The sequence below is a fragment of the Rattus norvegicus genome, chromosome 4, assembly GCF_036323735.1.
Source record: "Rattus norvegicus strain BN/NHsdMcwi chromosome 4, GRCr8, whole genome shotgun sequence".
Classification (NCBI taxonomy): domain Eukaryota; kingdom Metazoa; phylum Chordata; class Mammalia; order Rodentia; family Muridae; genus Rattus; species Rattus norvegicus.
Window position 1 is genome coordinate 128,276,789 of NC_086022.1, and position 27,080 is coordinate 128,303,868.

The 27,080-nt window shown below is 44.5% G+C and overlaps 1 protein-coding gene and 1 long non-coding RNA gene across 40 annotated transcripts in view; one reads left to right on the forward strand and one right to left on the reverse strand.

Annotated features, from left to right (window-relative positions):
* Magi1 (membrane associated guanylate kinase, WW and PDZ domain containing 1) overlaps nucleotides 1–27,080 on the reverse strand; it is a 605,639-nt gene that overhangs the window by 514,199 nt on the left and 64,360 nt on the right. The gene's annotated exons all lie outside the window — the stretch shown is intronic.
* LOC120102497 (uncharacterized) lies at nucleotides 1,499–26,269 on the forward strand. Its single transcript, XR_010065883.1, has 2 exons — nucleotides 1,499–4,146; nucleotides 7,021–26,269. It is a non-coding gene; the product is annotated as an uncharacterized LOC120102497 (long non-coding RNA).

Here is a 27,080-nt window from a genome sequence, read left to right on the forward strand (position 1 = left end):
ATCTCGGTGGACGTTAATCACTGTTACAGAAGACTGAATTAGCATGCATGAGGCTCCAGATTTTGTCCCAAGTCTTCCACACCAACTTTTTTCTGCTGTTATTTGAGGTACAAATTAACATGTTTGTTTCCATTCCTCATGTCAAATTCACTGAATTGTTACAGTGTTGTGTTTTTCCTCTGATGTCCGGAACAGAGAAATGGTCTTCTCAAGAGTTCCTTTTTGCCTCTGAACTCTCAAAACATTTACAACTTGAGAGAGAAAAGAAATATTTTGTGAAAATATGTCCCTACTCCATAAGATACACTACTGTAGGTGCATATCTATTCACATGTTCTAGCCTGCAGTCCCTAAGGAGGACTTGCTTCAGACAGCCATGATTTCATCCAACTGAAAAGAACAAGCTTTTCATGGGGAATGATGACATGTAAAGAATTCATGGTCAAATGTGGCTAGTCACTTTAACTCTGCATACCTTAATGGTAGTACACATCTTAAGAATATTAATTCTATAGAATTCAAAATGTTTACGCTATTTGTTAAGTGGGTTTTCTTAATTTTATAGTTTTTAAGTGTTAGAATTATATATATAGTATCAAAAGTTATTATTAGGTGGCTGGAGAGATGGCTCAGCGGTTAAGAGCACTGGCTGCTCTTCCAGAGGTCCTGAGTTCAATTCCCAGCAACCACATGGTGGCTCATGGCCATCTGTAATGGGATCCCATGCCCTCTTCTGGTGTGTCTACGGTATATTTACACACGTAAAATAAAGTAAAATCTATTTTTAAAAAAGTTATTATTATATAGTACCAAAGGTTAATATTTTATTTCTTCAAGCAAAGAAGTCTCAGGAAGAAAAGTGTGCTTGGGTCCATCCGAAAGTGGATGACCGATGACCAAGAAAGTGCCTGATCACATGCATGACACAAAGCCAGGGCCTAGTAGTCAGGAATCCATCCATTCATCCATTTTAATGTACTTAAGGAAATGTAATAAAAAAGTGACTTGGAATTGTTTTCCCATTTGAAAAACATACTAGTTAAACAAGTAGGATCGAAGAGACAGAAAGTATTATATAAATGCTAATGTCCTTCCAATGCCATGAAAAGACCCCTTTCAGTATTATAGTGCGTTTCTGTACAAGAAACTAGCTCTAGAAAGAACCACAACTCAGCAAGGGAACATTTCAAAAAGGGTGCCATGCCCAAATTATCAACTCCTTGCACCATAACTAAGGGAATGTGGGGGGCGGGAGGATTAGCAGAGGGATCCCACAATAGGGAAATGGCTGGACAATACAGAATATACCCACTTTAAGTTCATGTTTGCAATCCCAATACTTGGAGAGCTGAGGCAGGAGGATCACCTTCACTTGTAAGATCAGCTTGGGAAGGGAAACACCAATTTTGTACTGCTAACATATTTGAAGGCTGTAAGTATTCATCACATAATACTTCATTTATTATAGCGAGGACACTCAATAGATAGTACTGTGTGGAAGGAGAGCACTGAAGACAGAGCACCCATCATTCATAGCTCTGCCGTGTTCCAATATATACGAAAAGCAACGGAGAAAGTCAAAGCAATGTGAGGTTAGGGCACGAGTGCTCAAGTAGGAGATAACAGATTTGCTGGAAAAGCTGCTCTTCACATGCAGACTCTCTGGCCAATGTCTCCCAAACACACGGATTGTGAAGTCCTGGCAAGAGCGGACACAAGAAGCTGCCTGAATCCACCACGACCACCCAAGAGACTCTGTGGTCACTGATCTGTGGATCATACACCCACCCATTCTCAGTTCTCGGAAAATATCTTGAGTGCCTAGTACCTGGGAAAACCTGCTGAAGGAACCAGACCCCGGCGTGCGTGCGTGCGTGCGTGCGTGCGTGCGTGCGTGCGTGCGTGCGTGCGTGCGTGCGTGCGTGCGTGCGTGCGTGCGTGCGTGCGTGCGTGCGTGCGTGCGTGCGTGCGTGCGTGCGTTACAAGCAGTACAGTGGTGAATTTCTAAAACTTTTTTAATATTAAAATGGCAGTTCTCAATTATTCTATTTTTAATTCAGAAGCAAAATATCCCTGTGTTCTAATTTATTTCTCACTGAGGAAGAGAACGTCTAAGCAGCTCCTTGGGTCCGAGCCCAAGGCCAGCCTTCATGGGCACTAGCAGGGGCTGGAAGTAACTGACAGCCAGAGAATGAGTGCCCCGAGGCTGGCTCTCCGCATGAGGCCCTGGCATTTCCTGCATGCCTGCCACCCCTGGAAGCATGGGAGAAATGAAGGCCATAACTAGTAATCACAAAGGGCAGAGACAAGAACAAAAGGAAGCCACTGCCATTGCTCACAGGTATGGGTGGAAGAGGCACAACTCCCCTGTGCCATCCTTTGTAGCCTGAGGAATTCCCTTAGAGTTTCATGGACCTCAGCTCAGGGCAAACCAGGATGTATTAGTCAGTTTATGATGCAGATTTGCAGATTAGAGGTATTTGAAACAGGTTCTTTCAAGGTGTATTTATTTTACACACACACACACACACACACACACACACACACACTGTAGCTGTCTTCAGACACACCAGAAAAGAACACCAGATCCCGTTACAAATGGTTGTGAGCTACCATGTGGTTGTGAGATTTGAACTCAGGACCTTTGGAAGAGCAGTCAGTGCCCTTAACCTCTGAGCCATCTCCCCAGCCCGTGAATACATGTTTAAACAGGATAATTAAGATAAAAAGATGTGCTCAGAAGGAAAGTAAGACAACCCTGGTGTGGATGTGGGTTCAAGGGAGAGGCACAGCACTTTGTTTTTCTAACAGTCATATGTGCAATTTAGGGGGGTGGACGGTGGTTATCACCATCTCATTGGTAGCTACCGAGGAGAACGGGGTGGGACACATGTCTTTATTGTAAGCACAGTTCGGCTTTGAGATCGTTAGCATGCTGCTTGCTTACTTTGACGTAAAATTGGCACAAGCTAGAATCATTTCCGAAGTGGTAACCACAAAAGAGAAAATATTCCCACTACACTGAACCGTGGGCAAGCCTGTGGTGCATTTTATTAACTGATGTTTGATGAGAGAGGGTCCAGCTCACTGCAGCTCCCCCATGGTCTCTTCATCAGTTTTGCCTCCTGTTTCCTGCCAGAGTTCCTGCCCTGACGTCCCTCAGGGAAGAACTACAAACTGAAATAACCCTTTCCTCCACAAGCTTCTTCTGGTCATGGTGTTTCATCACAGCAACGGAGACTCTAACTAAGGAACTCAGGCAATGTCTGGGGAAAGAAACCAGGCCCTACCCAAAGTCATACACACTTAGCCTGGTCACTGATTTTAACACAAACTGCCTACCCACACACACACACACACACACACACACACACACACACACACACACACACACACAGTGAATATTAACTCTGTGTTGGCTGCCTTTACAACATATACTAATTATGCTGGAGTTCTTGCTCCTCAGACAGACTCCAGAAAGACAAGCTTCCTTCCTCTCTAATGTCCTCACGACTTCTCTCTCTTTCTTCACTCCTCAAGAAGCCCAAGGTAAAAGACTTTTGCAAAGCACAGGTCCTCAACCCTTCTCTCTACTGTCTGCGGCTGAACTCGGCAGCTGGAAATCTCGCACCCCTGCAACATTTCACCATGCATTTTCCCATCGGGAATACTCAAACTTCTACCACCCTGGGTCAGTACTCGTCCGACCGCTTCTTGAGGTACAAATTTCAGCAAGCTTTTCCACATGGATGAGACACAGAGCCAGGGTGGCAATGACATTCAGCGGAGACCAACACACCTACTGCTATTTGTCTTGGCAGTGGACTCCAGGGAGTCGCTTATGTCATGTGCCCACAGCCTATTTTCAGTAACTCATTACCTGAAAATGGCATCCTAACTATGCAGGCAGTCATGCATGCACATGCACTCGTGTGTGCTGCACACCGCATAACCAGCAGCTTCCAAGTACTTCAGAAAATGATAAATACAAAGTGTTCAATCAATGTGGGAGAAAACATGTAGGCACTGAAAGTTTTTTGTTTGGTTGGTTTGTTTTTTTTTGTTTTTTTTTTTGTTTTTCCTATTTTCATCTGCAGATTAAGAAGGTCCAGGGAAGAAGCAGACACTGAAGAAATACAGCAGCTGGTGAGTTTACACATTATGCTTTTGACGTAAACTTTAAATGATGGAAGAATGATAGCCAGGCAATACCTAAGTAATTCAATACAGTGTTTTCATCTTAGTTACTCTTTATAAGTTACTGTCAATTTACAGCCAGCAGTCAAGGGAAGGTTGGCCCCTCTTCTGCACTGTGTTGTATTTGGTGCCCTCGGGCCTTCTGTGCTAAGTAACTTCCAAATATCAGTGTGCACCTATTGCTATGTAAACCAGTTCCCCGGCTTTTACTTTGTGGAGTTCCTGAAGTTAGCAGATATGGATGGTGCATGAGAACGAGGTCTGAAAGTCACAGCAGACAGGAAACAGTTTCCTAAAGCAGCTAAATGCTATTCTGACAGTTCTGCATCCCTCTGTGTTTACGATATTATCTTTACCAACTGTAAGTAAGATTCAAATCTGCAAAAAACTCTCAAAAGTGTGGTAGGTGCGTGTGCTCTAAGTGGAAGTAAGCACCACAGGTTCTGGTAAGCAAGGATCGTAACCTGGGCACCTCAGCAGGATCGTGACTCAAAGTAAACACTTAAAAAAGGAGGAACATGTACTTCAGTGTCAGAGGTCTCACCTACACACAGGGAGTGCTCTACCACTGTACTTCAGTAAATAACAGAGAAAAATCTCACATGCTCAAAATAATAGAGAAAACGACAAAGTAAACTCGTCACCTTTCTTTTTTTTTTTTTTTTTTTTTTTGGAGCTGGGGACCGAACCCAGGGCCTTGCGCTTGCTAGGCAAGTGCTCTACCACTGAGCTAAATCTCCAACCTCTTCTTGTCACCTTTCTAAATTCTGAAAATGTCTATATCTGCACCTTTTAAGTATCAATAAAGATGACTGGGAAGATGGCTCAAGGGCAAAGCACTTTTCCTTTCACAAGACCTGATGACTAGAGTTTGGTTCCCAGAATCCATGTGAAAATGGATACAGGGCTATGAGCATCTATAGCCCCAGAGTACATCTCTGGGGAGACAAAAGACAGAGACGGGAGAATCTCCAGAAGTTTAAAAGCCCCAGAGTACATCTCTGGGGAGACAAAAGACAGAGACGGGAGAATCTCCAGAAGTTTAAAAGCCAATAAGCCTACCTGATGCAAAGAGACCTTCCCTATACAAGAGATACCACCTCAAACAAGTTAGAAATGCTAGACCCCACATCCATATGAGTGCCATGCCATATATACATCCTCTCTTTTCTTCCCTCCTCTCTCACACACACACCACCACCGAAAACACCACCTATAAGGGATGCTGCAGTGACACAGGTGACCCAATGCTCATGTCGACTGGGACAGCTTTCCATGAACTCATGACTCAGCCAAGGCATCAAAACCAGTGTAATGTCTTCTCTGCTAACACTCAACTTGGTCAGAGAGCCCTGTAAGCAGCCCAGTTCAATACATCCACACTCTAGTTTGTCACGTCATGTGGAGGAAAAAAGGGACTAATGACAAAGTACCAAGCTGCCCTAGCACAGTCTGAGATAAAGCAAACACCTCAACCTTCTTCAGTGCTCCCTTCATAAGATCTTCTTCATTGTAGAAACCACACCCTGCTGTCAGAACCTGGATAAAATGCCCAGAGCTTTTGCCCTTCAACTAGGCTGGGCTTTAAACTGCTCAGCCAAACAGGACTAAACTTCACTCAGAAACCCTCACTCGGTACCAGAAATGAACACATTTCTGGGAAGGTCAACATTACTGACCTTCCAAAAACATCTTACTCCAAACATAAATATTAGGTTTTCTTTAAAAGGCAAGAATACAGTCAAAACCAGCTCATCTTATTCCAAAATGCTGTCAAAGAACCACTGAGTTCTAAGCAAGGACTTCAATGCACACTTTTTAAATCCTGTGTACGCTGAGTTATATACTCACTAAGCAACTCTAAAAATGTGTTACTTTTAACATCACAAAATCATAGCCCTTATTTGAAAAACAAATTTTACGAGTTACGAGGGCGACGCCACAGAGAGTCCCCATGAATCATGAGGCTTGGTGTTTTATGTCTCAAACCAAAATGAATGAACTGAATCATCCAGGCTCCTCCCACTGCCCAGAAACCAGCAGTAGAAAGCGACGAGAACCAAGTACAAGAAACACAGAGAAAATAGCATGCAAAGAGGGTGACATCTACTGAGGTGTCCCCCTTAGTCATAACTGGAGCCTTCACACCAATTATAAACTACTAAGCCTACTTCTATTACGCAAGGATATAAATGTTCGCTCATTTCAAAGAGAACCAAGTGCGGTTCAATCTGCAGCATGGGATGGAAAAGCCAACTGCTTTGGCCCAAACCACACATCATCAGGTATGTCCTAACGCCTGCATAACACCCAGGCAAGCACACTCCATGATCAGCACTTGTCTTGCTGTATTCTAGCGACTCACCTGACACAGTACACACCCAGCAAATACGTGTTGAATAACTGCACGAATGTCAACAGCTGTTGGTTCTTACTGCTACTAGCTGGCTAAGAATTTGTTTCTATTCAGTGTAGATTAAATAGAAACAAGCAAAAGGATTCTTCTATCTAAATCATCATTTGGAACTGTCCATGTTTACCGTTGAAGTTCATAGCTGAGGTTTTTAGGACAGGATCCCCTAAAAGGTAAGTTCGACTGTTCATTCAGATTCACCAAGCAAAGAGAAAGGCAGTGCTGAAAAGCAGAGAAAAGAGATTTAAGAATAAAGGAGGCCAGTGACCCCCGCCCCAAGATCATCTTCAGGAGACAGATGGAACTGTAGGTTAAATGGAAGGAACTGAGGCCAGGGGTGAGAGGCATGCACAAATAGTCTTGGTCAAGCTGTGGTCCAGTTGATCACTGTCTCGTGATTGATCCCACAGGGTAGCCCGCAGAAGGGCGCAAGCCACTCACCTCTGAGACAACTACTCCCGTTATAACCCAAGGACGCAGCCTCACCATCATGGATAATTGTTCTCACTTGCGGGCTAGCCCTGGAATTCAAGGTGACTTTTGGCTTATGGGGCGGAGAGAGGTGGAAAATGGAGGAGAAGACCATTATGAATTGTCTGGGTGTCTGGAATCGGACACTGTAAAAATTTACCCGAAGACACCTCAATTCCTTATAAATTTGTTCTTCGGTATCAACGGATGAAGAATGCTCTACTCTCTCTCTGTAGTTAACAGGTCATAATGAACAGGTGGCTGACCCAAAGCAAAGGGGACAGATGCAAAATGAAACTGAGATGCCACTCTATTTCTGGCTTTTAGTTATACTATGGGCTCAGACAAGCAGCCGATGCCCTTCGGCAAAAGGGATTTCCAAGTTCCTATTGGGACTTTACCAAAACTACATTTCCTCAAGAGCAAGAAAAGCACTATGTATTCCCTTCTGGATGCTGCAGTTTACGGTCACTAGCCAGCTCAGAGTCAGCACACAGGAAACCTGCCACCAAGTATACACAGCAGAAAATGTCACATGTCACATCACAAGTAATACACATAAACTGTCCTGTCAGGCAACTGAAGAAAGGGCATAAATGTACCTATTGACAAGGGACCCCAAAGAACTAAAATGTCCTCAGGAATCCCATGCTGGAGGGATGGAAGGATAGACCTTTGTGAGAGCCAACATTATGTTTTTAAGTTTTAATTATTGTTCCTAAGAGACCTATGAAACAAAAATGCCTCTACCTTGTCAGCCCCTAGTCCAAGGACAAACACTTCCTGAAATGCTGAAGGCTATTGTTTATGGGAGATAACAAGAGGATGTGCTCGATCACGTGTGGGTGGGAGATATGTAGACAAGAAATATGTCAGGATGTATGCTTAGCCCCTGATTGGATGTAGGCAGGAGGTACACAGGCAGGAAATATGTCAGGATATATGCTTGTCCCTGACTAGACCTGATGGGAAATACAGTGGCCTTGTGGGACTGCCTTTTCAAGCCACTGCAAGGTGTGACTCATGGCCATTTTCTGGAAACCCAGAGAAAGGCATGGCCAGAGAGACCATCAACCTGGCCAGCTTAATGAAAGCTTGCTTCAAATTTGACTTAAAGCTGTGATAATGGTCTTTTTCTCAAACAGTGGGTTAACACCCGAGTGCAGCACAGAGGGCAGTTCATAAGACCACCTAGCAAGACAGACCCGAAACTAAGAAATGATAGGTCAATGGTGGGCTGACCATGAACTTGGAGATCACTGGGCCCTTTTACTCATCGTTCTTCCCAATGTAGACATCTCCTCTCTGTGCTTCTCACCAGTACTCCTCTCTCTCCAACTTTTAAATGTAGGACCCAGTGTTGTATTTATATTGGATCAGAATTGACAACATTATCAGTTCATATTTTTGTTACAGCTTATACATTTTAATCAAAAGAAATAAAAGGGCCAGACACAATACAATGCCAGAAAAACAAGCTAGAAGGTGGGGAAAGAGGAGGCTTTTCTTAAGGATAGCATTGGAGGAACCAGGCTCCCCAAACATGGGGGGGGGGGGGACGGACGCCTATTTTCTTCAAGGAAGGAAATGATGAATGACAGCTTTTCACCCGGAAGGCTGGAGTAAATGTTGTCTGGCAACCTGGCAATCCTTAGCTATTCTATTAGGAGCAAGCCTCCACCTTAATCCTCTCAATATCCGGGAAATTATTTAGGCCCTAATACTGGGCTTTGTTTCTCAATAAGTAGAATCATCCCTTTTAAAAAGGCCCTAGCCTAGAGCTCTGTTTATCAGCCAATAGAAATCATTCTTATTGTAAGGTAGGTACTTTGTTACCTTGCTAGGGAGTTCTATTGTAGCTAGGACTAAAACTTTGTTGTGAGAACTGTCACATTTGGAATCCCTTTCCCAAAGATTTATTATGCTTAAATGCATAAAAAGAATAACCACAAAGTCAATCTCCACGAGATTCTGACCCAGGGCCTGCAAGGATGGTCTTGAGTTTCACTCCTGCACCACCTCCGCTCCGGCTGAGAGTCTCTCAGGAATCCCAGACAAGAGCTAGATTGTCCAAGTGTGTAATCAGTTAGCTGTCTAGAGTTCAAAAAACACTCTCAGGAAGGACAAGACATTTCTAATGTTAGAAAGTACCCTTGAAGAGGTCTCGCTCAACCTGTGTGGTCCAAATGCCAATCTTGGGTTTGTAATCTTCCAAAAACAGCCTTGTACCCTGTCCAGTGACAGTTAAATGGATTAAATTACTTCAACCACAACCTCAGGAAAATACTTTGGGGGAGAGGAATACAAACAAACAAAATACCAAACGTCCTCTATGTAAAGCAGGCTCCATTTTCACACCAGAGATGGCCTAAGAAAACAGTAAGTCATTTCCAGGAACTTCTAAACTCTCCTCGATCCATCGAAGGCCCTGCAAAAGGCATCAAAACAGCCCAGGGCTGTGGTCACTGGACAACACGGCTTTCTCTAGACAGGTAGGATGCTCAACAGAGCTCACAGCAGGCTCTGAACACACACTAGTGTTGCTAAACATAGAACCACAGAACGGGAGAGCTTCCTCAGGCAACTCCCACAGCACTCTGTTAAACCACTGTGCATCCTGGGAAGGGTCCAGGTACACCTAGACTCCAGAGCAGCACAACTTAACCGCAGAAGCTGCAACCTCCAACAGTCATGAGGACTCCACCTGTAGCTCCTACGGTTAAAAAATTGTTTATTTTGTTCATCTTCCATCACTGCAGTGTAAACACCCCAATACAAATGCAGCAAGTGCACTGGGCTGGAGCCCATGAATTCACACTTCAAGCGAAATTCCGTTACATGGAGACCAAGTAGCAGTGAACCTGCAGCACCCAAATAGAAGCCAGACCTGGTTCAAGTGGTCACAGTAAGAAAAGAAATGAAATATCTCATAACGAAGTTTTAGTACAGCCAACCCACTGAAATGGCACTTTACACGTAATCATTGGAGTGAAAACATTCCTAATACTAGTCTAACTCACTTCTTTTATTCTTTTTAAGCAGCCACAGGTTTTGTTTGACTTCTTGGTTAGTGTGATGGTTTCTAGGTGACACTGGGGATCCAAACCAAGACACTGTGCATGCTGTGCACGAACCCCACCACTGCCCATCTGCGGTTTTCTTCACTTGGGATCTCATGCTGTTGTGCAAGCAAGCCTTATGCATGCACATAGTATACAATAGGCCAATCCAGTCTCGCATTTGCCTATGCAACCATGTTGCTTGTTTGTACACGGACCCCTTCGGTGGTTTGTGAAGCCTATGGGTACTGCTCTAAATAACATTTATAAATAAGTAAAATAAAATGTATAAAAGAACAAAGGAAAGCAATTATACTGAAATATGGCTTTTAAAGTACTTGTAAAGTATATTTATAATATAGTAATGTATTTTCTTAAGAAAAACCCTGAGGAATCATAAAATTGGGACTGGATAACTACTGCTATCTCTAGCTAGAAAATAAAAGCATGAGAGATTCTGGGCATGGTGATATATGCTTGTAATGCCAGCATTTGAGAGGGAGAACAATCAGGAGTTCAAGGCCACCCTCTGCTATATTTTAAGTCTGAGAATAGCCTGGGCTACATGTCAACCTGTTTTGTTTGTTTGTTTGTTTTAAGTATAAACAATACTATAAGATATTTAAAAATCTAAGAGTCCTGCTGATGACCCGGTGGTGAATGCTGCTTATCCCATACTGTGTATACTCATAGCTGAGAGGAAGCCCAAGTTCACCTGAGTGTTACTGAAGCTATGGATAGAATGTTTCCTCTCCAAATGGATGGCTCTCCTAATTTCTATCCATGGGATACTTGGGAGATTCTGTCACGGGTGCCTCTTTCCCTGGGGCCCTGTCCTATTGATCATTCAGAGCTCTGGACTTTGACCACAGCCAAACCAATGTAAGGGAAGAGCTCGCCCCGGCCACATACTTTTGTTCTGCCAAACAAACAGGAAGAACTTCCAGAGCAGTAGATTTGAAAAGAAAATGTTTACAGCAATAAGCAATTATTTAAATCTATGTGACTGACTTGTGTGCTAGAATATTTAGTAAGCAAGCAGACCACATGAATATCACTGGCGTATAATGCTCACGGTTTCCATCTGCAATCTCTTGGGTAACGCTGCGTGCCAGGTGCCGTTCAGAGGAATGCAAGTACACCTCTTTAATCCCACCTTAAGAGCTGCATAGTATCAGCTATTCCCTGGTCATGGACCAAACAACTAAGGCTCAAAGAAAGGTTAAGTTCAAGGTCATGAGACTGGATTCTAGCAGAAACCAGCTGCCTGTGATTTTCTCAAGAAGCAGGTAACACCTAGTAAGAACCTAAACCCTTGGACTACTTACTGCTAGGAACCTTCCTTCCTGCTTCCAAATTGCTCAGGGGGAGGTATGGAAGGCTTCCTCATACCCCCTTACCTATTCACAGACTAGCCAATTAAAGAGAGCAGTGTTCTTTGTGAGGAAAGATTAACTTTCTCTGGTTATCTCGGACCTGGTATTTTTTTTCCACCTTATCTAGAGTTATGTTCCAGGAGCCTCTCAAGCCAGTGATAAGGCAAGTTTCGACTTTACCATACCAGTTAAGAGAGATTACACACATATTTGGGGCTTAAGCAGGGGGGAAAAAAAAAAAAAAGAACACAGAAACCTTAGTCCCTCTGCATCCTGTCACTATTGACACAGCGTTGCTAGGGAGAGCAAACTTTGGCTGAGTTAAAGATAGAGCAGTAAGGTTCCTTAGGGGAACCAGCCCTACAGGTGTATCCAGGGAGGCAGGGGTAGCAGCCACATTCCTCTCCCAACACTGAACAAATGAAGGTTTGTCTGTTGTGCAAGGCTCATGGGGCCTGACAAGCCTTCTTTAGACAAGAACTTCACAACACAGGGGCACTTGAACAAGCCGTGCCTCTAATGAGAAAAAAATAAAATAAAAAATGACTGCCAAATGGGAAGAGAAAGGAGAAAAATTCTGCAACAGCATTCATCTAGAAAGAACCCTGGTTAGGAAGGATGATAGTCGATGCACGTTTGTGACTTTACGCCGCCCTCTGTAAAACTGGACAACTTTAAAAGCTTCACCTCAGCTGTGGGACACGGCATCCCTCTCTGAAGTGGCGGCATCCCGATAGTAGCTGTAATACTAAATGAATTCATTTCCTTCACCACCACTCAACCTCAACCACTGCTCTCCAACCTAATGTCAGGGGCAAAAAGTCAGGCCTCTGAGGCCTGGATCACTCTCAGACTAACAACCTTGTGGGAATAACCTAAAACAAAATATTTTTCAAGATTTTAGGTAGTAGAGTTTTGGGAGCAGATGAGATTTGAGTTTGCATTCAGGTTTCTGAAAACCTCCGAAGGCCTTTGTTTCCCACGGTTTTCCTCAGAAGCTAGTTGGGGGTGGGGAGGACACACAGGTCCTAGGCAGAGAGTGACCTCCATTACGATCACTCTGAAAGAAAGCTAGGCCAACCTCGGGCTACATGGCAGAGCTCAGGTATTAACAGTATGTCGTAGGGTGCATACGCTGTAGGTGGCACACGCCAGACCTGTTGCTTCCAACCACATAGGAAGTGAGGCTAAATGAACAATGGCTATCTCCACGGTGAAGCAGAAGTGGGCTTGTGTGACAGACACATGGGTGTACAGGAGGTGTGCTATGCGTAAGGACACTGACTCTGGACTAAACCACACTTCAAATGGCAACCCTCTTAAATAGTAACTGAGTGATCTCAGCCAAATTACTTAAACAGGTGCTGTCTTGGTTTCCTCGCCACTAAATAGACTTCCCAACTTACAGGGCAGTTCTGAGAACAGAAAGAACTGAGGATGCCCACGTATTCAGAACAGAAACTGACACAGGGAACAGCCCTGGAATTCTCTAAGTCAGACTCCGCAAGGATATACTCAGAGCGCTCCTTTTCCTGTCTCCTAGCCAGACTTCTGGAATGTTCTGCTCATCAAGTAAAAGTGAGTAGGAAAGTGCTCAGATGAAGGTACCTAGGGTGCCACCTTGCACTGGGTTTCCTGAGACTCAGGAACATGGTACAACAACCTGGGTGTCAGGGAGGGAAAGCCTTCTCTTCCCAGCAAATGCCCCTCAACTTCTCTCCAAAAATGACTGGGCTGCTTATTTTTCTTTCGATCTCCATTTTTAGTTCTGGAATTGCAAGGTCACTTTTCAAACACCAGCGTGACAACCACGGGGCTTTGCTGTGCCTCCCTAAGTCGCTCAGCAATTGTAGGAAAGGGGAAAAGGACAGCAGCAACCCTGGAGCTGCCAGTCACAATATTTATGCAGCCGGCGGGGCCTTTGTTTTGCTTTCAGTGGAGGATGCAGAGACCTGACAAAGGAAAAATAAAACAGCCAAGCACCATTTCCTTTTCTGCTGTCCTGTGTCAAAGGCAGACACATCCACAGCATCCCAGGGCTCAAGATGTCCTTCAAAACATGCACACACTCAAATAGACAGCAATCACACATGGCGGCTCCAGGAAGGATGCACGGGTTCCGACCTCATATACTCTCAGTGAAATAACTGTTTCCGTGAAAATTAAAATGAAACACATACTGGAGTATTATTCCACAGCAGTAAAATGGGCAAAGAGCTTATCGGTCCTGTGACAATGAACAAGGCCGCAACTAAGGAAGCACACTGGGCGAGGGTGCAGGGCTTGTAACCACTCTTGAGGAATTGCAAATGCTTTCCATCCTGCTAAAAGAAACACTGAGGCTCACAGAGACTAAATGTGCCAACCTCACATATCTTAGCACTTGGCATTTGGACCACAGGGTGCTAGAGTCCGAAGGCTGAGATCCTGACGCAAACACAGCCTCAGTCATCTTATGGCCGTCCTTCGGTGGGAGGCCTTAGGTAAATTCAGACTTCTTAAACTCCAAATCTCAATCATTTCCTCAGTCAGTCAATCTCTCTCTTGTTCTCTCTGTGTGCACGCTTCCTCACGCACACTAGGTTCAAACCATGGCTTTGGACAGGAGAGGCAAGCTACCCCTGAGCTATGCCCCCAGCCTTTAAAGCACACATCTCTTTAGACGGATAAAAGTAAATGGTGTCCAAGACCTGGGGTGTGGATCAGAAAGAGAGGCTGGCCTAGTATGAACCAGGGCCTGAATCTAATCTCTAGTCCTGCCCACCCCACCCCACCCAAAAAAAAGTTGTTTTAAAAAACGAAATACAATAAATCATCCCTACTAAGGATGCTGGATAGTGGAAATGAGGATGGTGCCGGTGGGCCACGAGGTAGAACCACAGTGAGGCATGCTTTGCAGGCTATGGAACTTTCTACTGGAATTGGAGAAATGCCCAGTGTCCAGTCAGCACTACAATCCCATCCAGGCTAGACCCCAGAGAAACAAGCATGCAGGTATACGCCAATACCATACTCTTTATTTCTAACATTCCCAAACCACATACAACATAATGTCCTCCAACTAGAACACATGAGGCTGGAGACAACTCAGTCAGGAAGTGCCTGCCGTACAAGCCCAAGGACCTGAGCTTGGATCTGTGCCCCTGTAAAAGGCCAGCTGCAGCAGCAGACATCTGTGATGGCAGCAGGAAGACTCCTAGGGCAAGCATCAAGAGACCCTGTCTCACAAAGACAGCAACTGAGGAAGATACCAAACATCAACTTCTGGCTACCACACCCAGGTACAGACATGCGCGCGCGCGCGCACACACGCGCACGCACACACACACACACACACACACAATGTAGAGCACATAAAGAAATGTAAACATACGCATGCTACAATTATCCACAAATTAAGAGACTGATCTGAGCCTGCATGCTACACTGAAAACATCAATAACACAGTAAGAATTAAAAGCCAGGAATAAAAGAATCCATGCCAAATTCATCTGTCCATATAAACTTTCAAAGCTCATAAAACTTACCCACCACTGAGGTTGGGGTCAGAATGGTGGTTCTAATTCATGACGAGGGGTGGAGCCAAGAGTGGACCGCATGGTTGCTGTCAGGTCCTCCTTGAGCAGATGTCACTGACCCAGGTGGGTTGACTGTGCTATGTCATCTCTGATGTATGTCATCATAATGTGACTTCCCTCCCATGTTTAAGACTCAAAGAAAGAAATTCAATCAAACTTCACCGTCTAAATGGAGTTCTTAAGACAAGCGTAAGGGAAACGGAGCACAATCTCAGGTATACTAAAACTAGCCCAGGCCATGTCACCACAGGCAGACCACTGTGGAGAGACAGACTACTTCAGTCTTCAAAGCTTAGCTTGGCACTATTTTAAACTATGTTTATAGCAAATAAAGACCTACTTATTGTGGCATCAAAGGGGCAAATGTGCAATCCATCTTGAGAAAAGCCTTCTAGACAGAGTGCTTAAGGTTTATCGCACCAGCAGGCAGTTAACTGTCTGACACAAAACAGCCTCACTCTGATTAGGAGCTGAGCACTCTGAGACAGCCACTAAGGAAAGCAGAGGATACAGCCTGAGCGCCTGGAGCCTGACGCAGCTAGACTTATTTCCAACGGTCAGAGAGGAAGCGACAGCATTCCAGGTAATTTGGCACATATATTTAAGGTAAAAAGCCAACGCCCATGGTCCTAGGGAGGAAAGTACACATTCTGTCCCTTGGCTATTATAGGCAGGATATCGTTGTTTTGACAACTACCAAGGCACAAATAACATTTCCATTTCTGGAAGTTTCTGAAGGGCACAGTGGCCAAAGGTACGGAGAAGTCTGAAGTAGCTTGATTCTCTACCTCCTCCATTTGGTTAATTTCGAAAATATTTCAAACTTACTGTGTTCAGATGTTCCCTGATCTCTCTTCCAGTTCATCACGTTCCCTACATTTCTGCTGTGTTACTGTGTGTTTTCTTTACAAAAATTATTCGATTCGTAACAATGTATCACTCCTTTGTCCATAAGAATACATCAATGCAAAGTACAATGTCTGTGCATAATGAGTATTAATAAAGGCCTGGTAGGTAAGAAACGATGTGTTCCCTCTCCCTCTTTCCTTTCTTTGTCCCATTGTCTTTATGAGACAGGGTCTCCAGCCCAGATTGGTTTCAAGCTCACTATGAATTTGTGGATAACCTCGGAAGTGAGTTCTGCTCACCCTGCCTCCACCCAGCATTCTAGTCAAGTATTACCATTACAGGTGTCTGCCATCAAACTTTACACATGCTAGGCAAGTACTTCATCATGTGAACGATATTTCCTCTTCCTAGATTCTCTTTTAATACCAAAAATCGGGCTGTAGAGATGGCTCAGTGGTTAAGATGCCTACTGATCTAACAGAGGATCGAGGTTTAATAGCTACAACCTGTAACAGGCAGTTCATAGCAGCCTAAAACTCCTGTTTCCAGATGATCAATTCCTCTGGCCTCTATGGGCACCTGCACACATGTAGCAGACATAATTTTATGCAGACAAACAAACTTGCTCATGACTCCAAAAAAAAAATTCTTTAATATCAAATCTAACAAATCGTTTTATGTTCTTCTCACACAAGTAACCATAACCCTATACTTTTTGAGACTGGTCTAAACTTGTTCCAGATGGGGGTTTTTGCCAGTTAAGCCAGTTTTCCTGAGCCTGGACCCCCGCTGAGGAAAAGCTCCCCGAGAGGCCAGCAGAGATAAGAAAGTGATGTCTAGACTATCCTGCTTAGCTTTCTGAAATTCTCCAGCTGTTTCACCAAACCTCTACAATCCAGTCAGAGTTCACATTTCACGGATTCCTCAAAAGGGTTTTGACATCTGTGAAGAAGAGATCTGAGGGAGGGTGGACAGTTATATCTCTGCCTCTAACCAACCAACACATACAACAACATAAAGAAGAGGGACATGTCCCTTCTGGTCCTTTGTTCATCAAGCGAGAAGGTGCTCTGTCCCATGGAACAACTCTAAGGGAGAAAGGAACCTAATTATGTTAATTACAGCATTGCAACCTAAAATCCACAGGGACTAAACCACCAAAGTTCGAAGCTGGAATTAGACATTCCATCGTCCCCAAATATACCTACTACTTCCATAATGTAGAGTTACCCAGGGAGGAGGCTTCTCACCCTTCACCCATCTTAACTCCCCCAATCCATCTGGTAAGCACCCCCCCCTTGTTTCTATATAAGTCACCATTTTTGTTCCTACAGAGCCACAAGTAAAAAGACTACAGAGAAGACAGGTTTGGTGGCACATGCCTCTAATCCCAGCACTCTGGAGGCAAAAGCAGGTGGATTTCTGAGTTTGAAGTCCTCCTGGTCTACAGAGGGAGTTCCAGGCAGACAAAGCTACACAGAGAGACCCTGTATCCCAACAAAACAAACAAACAAACAAACAAACTGCTGAGAAACGAGTTCAAACGCCAAAATCACACATATTTCCCCCCTCTGTGCTTACTGATAATAACAGGTAAGCCTGACTTTCTGCACCTTCTACAAGTTCCTGGTGGGCAAAGATTCATCTGTCTCAGAAGAGTCTGACTGGCAGGGACGCAAACACTAATAGGCAAGCTGGATGAGTGAGTGAACTAAAGTCCCATTACATTTTAAGCTACCATGAAACCCTAAAACAATCTTTTCCATTTCCATGACGCCATGCTTTCAACTACAGGAAGGAGATCAGGAGCATTCGCTTTCCCATCCGATGGTGTCCTCCTGCAGCAGGCTACCTCCATTTGCGGAAATGCATCAGAAGTTGCGTAACAGACTGACTATGAAATAGCCCAACAGGTTTGGTCCCTGCTGCTCAGACAGATTGTTTTGGTACGTTGGAGAAACTGGAAGGTCAAATGGTAAGCTTCTGAATCAGTGAAAACCCCTTTATTAAAAAATAAAATGAAGTAAAATAGGCAGTGATGGAAGAAAATCCCTGGTGTGCTTTCATGGCCTCCGTATGCGCATGGACATATTTATCAAAAGACCCAAGTGTATGCACCACCCATATAGTACCACCACCAGCACCCCAAAATTAAGTAGTCTCTGTCCAGTGAAAAGAACTATTCAACATAAATTTACAGAAAGTACGACCTACCCACAATGCATTTCCCAACGGTCTTTGAATGTATTCCGTTCTTTATCCCGCCCCTTCCTAGGTTGTGACGCTGCTATTATTTTCGGCTTGGGTTCCTTGGGCAACAATGGGCAAGTAAGTTAGTTAAAGTGAACTGTACTGTACGCCGTCAGCATGGAAAACGTGACCTGGACCAGGAAGATTCCTTATACTAACAAGGAAATGTAACGAAACAAGCAAAACTATGCACTGAACAATAATATGTGCATTCATCTAGGCGACCAACACCCTGCCGTGCTGGGAGCCTCAGAACATAGCAAGGATGGAGATACTGGGTGGATATGAGCTTCAAGGGAACCCTGCAGAGGACAGTGGTCCTTGTACTTGGTCCAGTCAGCAGCCAAATTGGACAGACAACGACATTCATTCCTACCATTTTACATGCCACAAAAGTCAACCTTTCAGTATGGACTGGCTTCATCACTCTTCTCCCAACCTTCCTGTCAGAGTCCCTTTAGTAAACTTTCTGCAGGACAAACATCACGAAGGTCCCGTTCTACTCAGGAACAAAGGAGCGTCCAGCAAATTGCTTGGTTAGCACTAAACATTTGGGATCTACCTGAGCAATCAGCTCAGTGGTTTGAAAAGGTGTTTCTCCAGTTGAGACAGCTTCCATGAGTGGAGTCGAGAAGCTCTTTTTCTCCCGTTTTATTCCAGTGGTTACAGGATAAGGAGTGAAGCGGGGTGGGTTTGCTTGATCTAATAGGCAGATCCCTGAGCTGTGTTCTTCAGATACAGTCAAGGCCTTCCAAATCTATTTGAAAGGTGACACTTGCTCGAACATAAAGCCCACTAGAGATGGGAACAATGGCAGGACCGTCACTGGAGCCCAAGGGTTCAAAGCCAGCCTGGGTAACACAGCCAGTCTCTAAAAGAGAAAGCTAAGAAAAAAGTGTGTGTTTGGGGAGTTGGGGTGGAGGGGGATGAAAAACGTCTAAATGTCCATTAGAACTTGAGGGAAGACAAACCACTGGGGAGCTGAGGTGTGGTACCCCTGCATGGAGAGATCATAACTGCCACCAACATCGAGGAAAAGAAAATACCCACCAAAGAAAAGGGCCCGTTGTCAAACCACCTTGAAGTTCCCAACGTGGCCTCATATCCCTGATCAGGAAGTAAACAGAAGAAAGCAGGGGCTCCACGTGAGAGGACTGTCCTTGTACACCCCCATTTAAAAAAAAAAAAAAAGGCCTCCTGTGCTGGTTTGAATATGCTTGACCCAGGGAGTGGCACTGACAGGAGGTGTGGCCTTGTTGGAGGAAGTGTGGGGAAGGGCTTTGAGAGACCTCCCTCTTAACTGCCTGAAAGCTGTCTTTTCCTGGCTACCTACTGATTCAGATGTAGAACTCTCAGTTCCTTCTCCACAGCCATGTCTGCCTGGACACTGCCATGCTCCAGTCTTGATGATGATATGGGACTGAATCTCTGAAACTGTAAGCCAGCCCAATTAAATGTTGTCCTTTACAAGAGATGCCTTGGTCACGGTATCTTTTTAAAGTAATGGAAACCCTAACTAAGACACCTCCCCAAGGCCCTATCTTCAAGGCTCCTTGAACTGTCAAGGCCTCACCTGGGTGTACCTGGCTCTGGCCATAAGGATCCTGCCTTTGACTCCTACTGCTTTCCACACTCCTGGTTACTTAACATTTACCCAGCTAAGGATCCTGTGAAGCAGCTGTGTGTCTTCCTCTCCTGAAACACAATCCCTAAGCATCCTACAAATCCTTAGGCTTAACCAGGATTCACTTTCAGAGGATTACCCCACGTTTGTCTTTCAATGGAGCCCTGCCATTAAACTGGGCTTCCAATGGTCCTCCCACCTCAGGTTCCTCAGAAATCCACCAGCAGGCTTGCTCCCATGCTCCACTCTCTTTCCCATCCAGACAAGTCAGCAGTGAACCTGGAGTGCTCTGCGGTTTAGGAGTTCTCCCGATATTAAAAGATCCATCTCCTGGACATTCAGGCCATACTAGAAAGGAACGGGTTTTCAAATAATAAACACTTTTGGAAACTACCTCCATCAAACTCCCCTCCTTCTGAGTGCTGATACCAAGGCCTGCCTCCCAGAGACAACCGGGGTTGGCCAAGGCCCCAAGGCATAATTATCCTTGCTCTAAGCCCTTCCAAAGAGCCCAGAACCAACTGCATGTATTTTTCTTAGCTGAGAAACAGATGTAGAGTGCAAACGATTTTCCACTGAATACCTTTGAAACAGATGCAGCTATGTGGTAAGCGCTCCCCTGCCCAGAGCATCCACTGTCAACAGAGACCGACACAGGAACTCCAAGGCTCCCGTCAATCAGCACTTATGAAAACTTCTACCGTTTGTATCCACTCACAGTTCAGTCATTAAAAGTGCTGCTTCTCCTATTTCACCGGTCCCCGGTTTTACGAACTCATTGTATGTAATTAGATGTATTACAAGTGAACGGTTTTAAGTAAAAACTGATATGTCTATAAAGTACAGACACAGAACCAGCTTCATAAAAATAGGTAACTTCTAAAAGCAAAGGGTTCCATTAAAAGCTGGACTACATTATGTTAGCAGAGCATAAAAGCTTCTTAAAATTAATATACTTATTGTGTGTGTGAGACATGTGATGTGTGAAAAGGAGGAGGTGTGCACGTATCACGTCACAGGTGTGGAGGTCAGAGGGCAATTTTATAGAGTTGGTCTCTCCTTCAACCTTTATGTGGATTTCGGGCTTGCAATGTCTAGCATCTTGCAGCCTAAGCCATCTTACTAACCCCTTAAAAGCTTATTAACTACCTGAAAGAGACTTCTCTGGGATAATTTCATAAGCAGAGAATTTATGGAAAAGAATCTGAATGGAAAAAGGAGTAAAGACAGCCCCCCCCCCATCTTTACAGCATGAGGTACACACCAGAAGCAGAAAATGGTATCACAGCAACAGCTTATGCCCTAAAGAAACGCCTTCTCCCGAAATGCCCCACTTAAGATGGGAGTAGAATCCACTTCTTTGTTCCCTAACCTTTTTCCCAGCAAACTGGGAGTTCTCTAGCACCTCAGAGGTGAAGCAAGTAACAAACTCTCTATTAAAACACCCCCTTGGGCTGGGGATTTAGCTCAGTGGTAGAACGCTTACCTAGGAAGCGCAAGGCCCTGGGTTCGGTCCCCAGCATCGAAAAAAAAGAACCCAAAAAAAAAAAAAACACCCCAAGGTGATTCTAATCCAGCTAGATCAGCCAGAGCCCAACAAGAAGACTGGAGCTGGAAACTGGGTGTCAGGGAAGTCATTTTGGCAAGATACAGGACCAAGCAAAGCAATTGACCTTTGAGAACTCAAGGTCATGCCTTAAAGGGAAAGTGCATGGGTGTGTGTCCCTGGTGTCACAATTCAGATGCACAAGCTTTCCAACTGCGAGAGCCTCTGCCACCTTGCATACAAATCCTTCACTCTGTAGAATGGGACTAAAAAAGAGAGTCAAGTATGCACATCACTAGAGACAAATATGGCGGACCGGTGACTCAGCTGCACAGTGGGCAGCAAGGAAGCACCAACTTATTCATGTGTGAAAGTGATCTGAAGGCTGATCTGAAGAACAAGGATGAGGGACAAATGTAGTAGGCAGAGTGGCGGGGACATAGCGGCTGTCTCTCCACGAAACCTGTTTCCTTTATAACACACAAACACAATGTTAAGTCATTGACTATAATAGCATGCTACATGACTTAAACAAACTCCAAAAGTCTCTGTCCTAAATGCAATCTATATGTCCTTCCTCCCTCACCCTCACCAAACCCTATGAGGTCACCATTGATATTTCCATTTCATAGCTGATACTGTTAAGGCACAGAGAGGCATTCTGGAACTTCACAGGATGAAGAACAGCACACTCGGGACTCAAACGTCATTAGTCTGTCTTCAAAGCCTAAGTTGCTAACAACCTGTGTGTGAGCCTTTGACACACCATTAGTGAAAGACTCCAGAGGAAGGCTAGAGGAATAGCAGATGGTCCATCAAATTGAGCCCCGTAAATGTCTGAGGCAGAATCTAAGCATCAGGCATAAGAGGGACTACTATAAAATTCTTTCAATTTCACTGTACATTTAAACTTTTACAGTGAGTAGATGGAAAGATGGCTCAGCAGTTAGTGCTCTTTGCACTCTTGCAGAGGGTCGGAGTTCAGTTCCCAGCACCCACATGGCAGCTCATAGGAAGCTGTAACGTAATTCTAATTCCAAGGGGTCTAACACTCTTTTCTGGCCTCTGCAGGCACCCGGCACATATGAGGTGCACGTACATATAAGCAAAACATTCATATATATGAACATATATACACACACACACACATACATACATACATATATACATACTTCACATATACATTCATATATACATATATGATAATTTTAAAATGAAATAATTTCTTTTTTTTTTTTTTGGTTCTTTTTTTTTTTTTTTTTCGGAGCTGGGGACCGAACCCAGGGCCTTGTACTTCCTAGGTAAGCGCTCTACCACTGAGCTAAATCCCCAGCCCCATGAAATAATTTCTTAAAGTATGAGTCAACATTTAAAACAGAAGAGAAACATTAGAAGAGAGTGGAGAGCTGTAAATAAGGAACGAAGTCAATGCAGGCTGAAAGGACCCCTCCCAGACACCATCCCTCCCCAAGCTCGTCCCAGTTGAACTCTGTAAACACCGAATCAAGTTACAGGGTACCCCATCTGGAGGCCAAGACTAGGAAAAAGAAACAAATGAACTGTCAGATTGGGTCCTCTGCCAGCCAAGTAAGGGCAATCCTCTCCCAACACAAGTGTGCATAGAAATACCAGGCCAAAGACCTCGAGGGGAACCTGTCTTCTGACACTACACATGCAAGCAGATACCTCTGGCTCGAAAATGGTAAGGAATGCGGGCGCCTAACTGCGCCTATCTTTATGCACTGGCAAGGACCCAAGACAAGTTTATAGGCTCCAAGTCCCAAGCACCACAGATGAGGACCTGTCCTTAAAAGCCTGGCAGGCACTGAGACTGCAAAAGTGCAGGAGGGGCCTTACCAGAGGAGCTTGCAAAAGCAAGGGGAGGAAGTGAGAAGGTGAGTCTCCAGTATCACCCTGCCTTGGAGGAGAATCCAGGCAGGCTCTCAAAGAGGACTAGCAGTGTTTCTTAGGCACAACTCTGGGGTAAGTGTTCCCCAGACTGAGACAGAGTAGACATTTGAGGTAAAGCCCTGACCACTTCTAGGCTGAGGGTCAGGAAGAAATGAGGAATAGAACAGAAAACAGGGGGATGGGGCTTTAAGTATGATCAGTAAAAGTAAAAGGCACAGCATGTTTCTGAAAGGTTAGTAATTTGGCAAAACCTTAGACAGATACAAAGAGCGCCTACCTTTTGAACCAGCAACTCCACTGCTAGCATTCTATTTTATAAACAGTATTGCTGTGCACAGTGATACAAATTTAAGGATATAGAGTCATCATAGCATTGTTTGCAAAACCAAAAGACTGGAAGGAAGTGGCGCTCATCGGTGGAGAACTGGTTAGGTGCATTACATACAGAACGCTGAGACCCAATAAAGGCCAGATCATCAGAGTGAATACAATTGGGCTGCAGCAGTGGAAACCAGCGCTCAGTTAGGAACACTTGTTTTTCTTGCAGAGGACCCAGGCACCAAATGGTGGCTCACAGTAGCCTCCATTCCAGGGGATGTAGCCTCCTCTTCTGCCCTCCACAGGCACTAAGCATGCAGGTGGTATACACACAAACACATGATTTAAAAACACAGGAAGCTGGGGCTGGAGAGATGGCTCAGCCATTAAGAGCACTGACTGTTTTTCCAGAGGTTCTGAGTTCAATTCCCAGCAACCACATGGGGGCTCACAACCATCTATAATGGGATCCGATGCCCTTTTCTGGTATGTATGAAGAAAACAACAGTGTACTCACATAGATAAGATAAGTAAATCTTAAAAAAAAATACACACACAGGAAGCATATTTCTATGTTATGTGCATACATATTATTCTATACTTACCTGAAGGGAGAGACAGACACATATTCGGATGTGGCTGAACCAGCACCAGAACAAGGAACAGCAACAGGGGTTCCACAGAACAACGATATCCTCCGTAAACTTTGGATTCTTTTACCCTATACATGAAGTCCTTTTGAAAAACACGGAGTAAACATAACTGTTCATGGATGCTTCCCTCACTTTGTCTTTTAGCTTCTTCCCCACACCGAAAAGCATGGCACTCACCCTTCCTGGCTGTTAACTGTCAGGAGCAAAGGGATTTCTAAAGCTGAGAATTGCTGACTTCATGGTGTATGATGTGGAAAGCTGTCCTGGATACCACGGCATGCCCACCAGCATCTCTGGCCTCCACTTCCCCTCGGACAACCAAACCCATCTCTATGGGTGCCAAGGAGAACAGCAGCCGCTGACTTACAAAGACTAAACTGATTTCTCAGATTTTTCAGTACCAAGAAAGGGCTTCTTGACTGACATTTAGCTTGTTGTTCAAACTTTTCTGTTCACAGCCTGAGCAAAACCTTATCTCCAGCCTATGAAGCTGCAGCTAGAAGCCACCATCTTGTTGTTGTATGCTACAGGCCTTAGAGGAAGTTCGCACACACCTTCAAAAGAGCTGCCCAATGCACTAAGTCTCTACAGTTATTCATGGCTTCCCCAACAACAGAGTAATCAATGAATAATATTACAGCATGCATTCAGATTGCCTATATTCTACAATTACAGAAATGTCAGCTGCTATCTAAAGAGAAAGACACAGAATGTGAATGCTGATGAAGTGTTACTTAACAGCCTCAGTAGACTACAGAGCAAAATTACAGTTGTGAAGAAGCAACAAAATCCTATCATGGTTGGGGGTCACCCCAACATGAAGAACTGTATTAAAGAGTTGCAGGATTAAACAAGGTGAAGAACCGCTGCTCCAGAGCCTTCCTTAAGGGTCGGGTCTATGGCTTGTGGCCTTGAGTGGAGTTCTGCATTCAGAAAGCACATGCTGTATCTAATTCAGGATCCTACTAAGGACCATCTTATTTAAAGAGAAACCAGCGTTGTGTTTCAGAAGCACTGCAGACCTCAGCATCGCCCTTGAATGATTTTCTCCTCTCCTAAGTTTCCAGGGGAGGTGGTAAGCAAGCAAACCGTTCTACTGCTCAAGACCTTTGCCCAAAGAGGAAGCATGATCTGAACCCAACTCAAACATGTGTTTTTATGCAATGCAAAGGAATCAAAGAAGAACAATCACAGAGCACAACTGTTGCCAACTGTGTCAGCCAAATCAGGCACTTCCTCCAGCCAGAGATGAAGCTGGATGCAGCCTGACTTCCTGCAGTGCCCCATGGTGTGGTTCCTCCTTCAGACCAAGGAACACAGAGTGAGAATCGTTGAGGCTTTCTCTTTTTCCATTTAAATACTTAGTGTTTATGTGACGGATCTGTGCTTGATAGAGGTGCCATTATCCACTGACCAGCAGAGAAACAAACTTCCTGCCCTCCCCAAGTTCAATATAACTTCCTCTTGGGCACACTCAGCCATCATTCCACATTCCCACATATCCCATCCAACAGAGGAAAATTCAAGGCGAAGGGGGGAAAGACTTAGCGGGGGAGAAGAAGAAAACCAAAGAGATGAGATTGTGTGTGTCTTTAGTTTTTCCAGGCTCAAGGGTCTGAACACATGGGTCTCTAGCTAGAGGCTGAAATCCAGTGGAATCCTTAGGAGGTGGGGCCTGACTGGAGGAAAGAAGTCACTGGGGGCATGTGCTTTTGGGGGGGGGGGGTGTCTGTTAGCCCCTCTTCCAGTCAGGCATTCTCTAGGCATTCCTGGTCCATCCGCTACAGGATACCGCCATTATAGAGCCACCCGCAAGATAAGAAATTACATCTATCCTCTCAGAGCATGAGTCTAAATAAACCTCTCCTTTCTTAAGTTACTATGTCAAGTGTTTTGTCACAACAAGAAAAGTACCTAGCCCGTGGTGCTGGGACATAAAAGGGCAGGGACTTGGAGGTGAGGCTCTCACAGCCCCACTCCTCCAACAGAGCAGTATACAGAATCTCTAAGGCTGCCAGCTTCCACCTGAAAGCAGTTCCTGCTCCACTTCAAAAAACCCAATGGAATCAAAACACAATAGAAGGGAAGAAACCGCACACGTGGACAGAGCTACCATTCACACCATTCCGTTCACACCATTAACTGCTGCGGAAAAGACACTAACACCAATAAATAATAACTTTTGCTGCTTAACCATTATACCTTTGACAGTTCTGCCCATTTTCAAGTGTGAATACCAAATCTCCCAGCTATAACATACTTTTTATTTAATTTATAAATGTATTACTAGGTAGTTCTATTAACTTCCTTTCTGAAATGTGACCCTGTCCTGGACACTACACTGTAAAATCTTTATTAGGCCGGAACTAATGTGTCCAACAACTTTCACTCACAATCTCCATGGAGCTTGAAATCTCAGGTATTCTTGCTAAGGTGAGGAGTTAAAGAAAAGACGCTAATTTTCAGGAGGATGGATGAGGAAGGCAAACAGATGGGGGAAACAGTACTAAGGGCAACCCAGAATCCAACTGTGAGTGATGAACATCTATTACCCAGGTATACACACATCCTGGATCCTTGGGATAGCATTAGCACGCATTAGCATTACTTTGCATATAGAAAAGCAACTTCTAAGGGGGTATGAACTTGACTGACTTCACGCATCCAGCAGAGGGTAGTGTTCGGAGGCCTAGATTAAAACTGATCTCCAGATTTTTAGACTTTGCAATAATTAACTACTCTAAATCTTAATTTTATTAACCAAAACCCAGATGTCATAGTTACAACACTTTCAGAAGATAAAGATAAGGAAAACACATGAATGGTTTAGCCCCA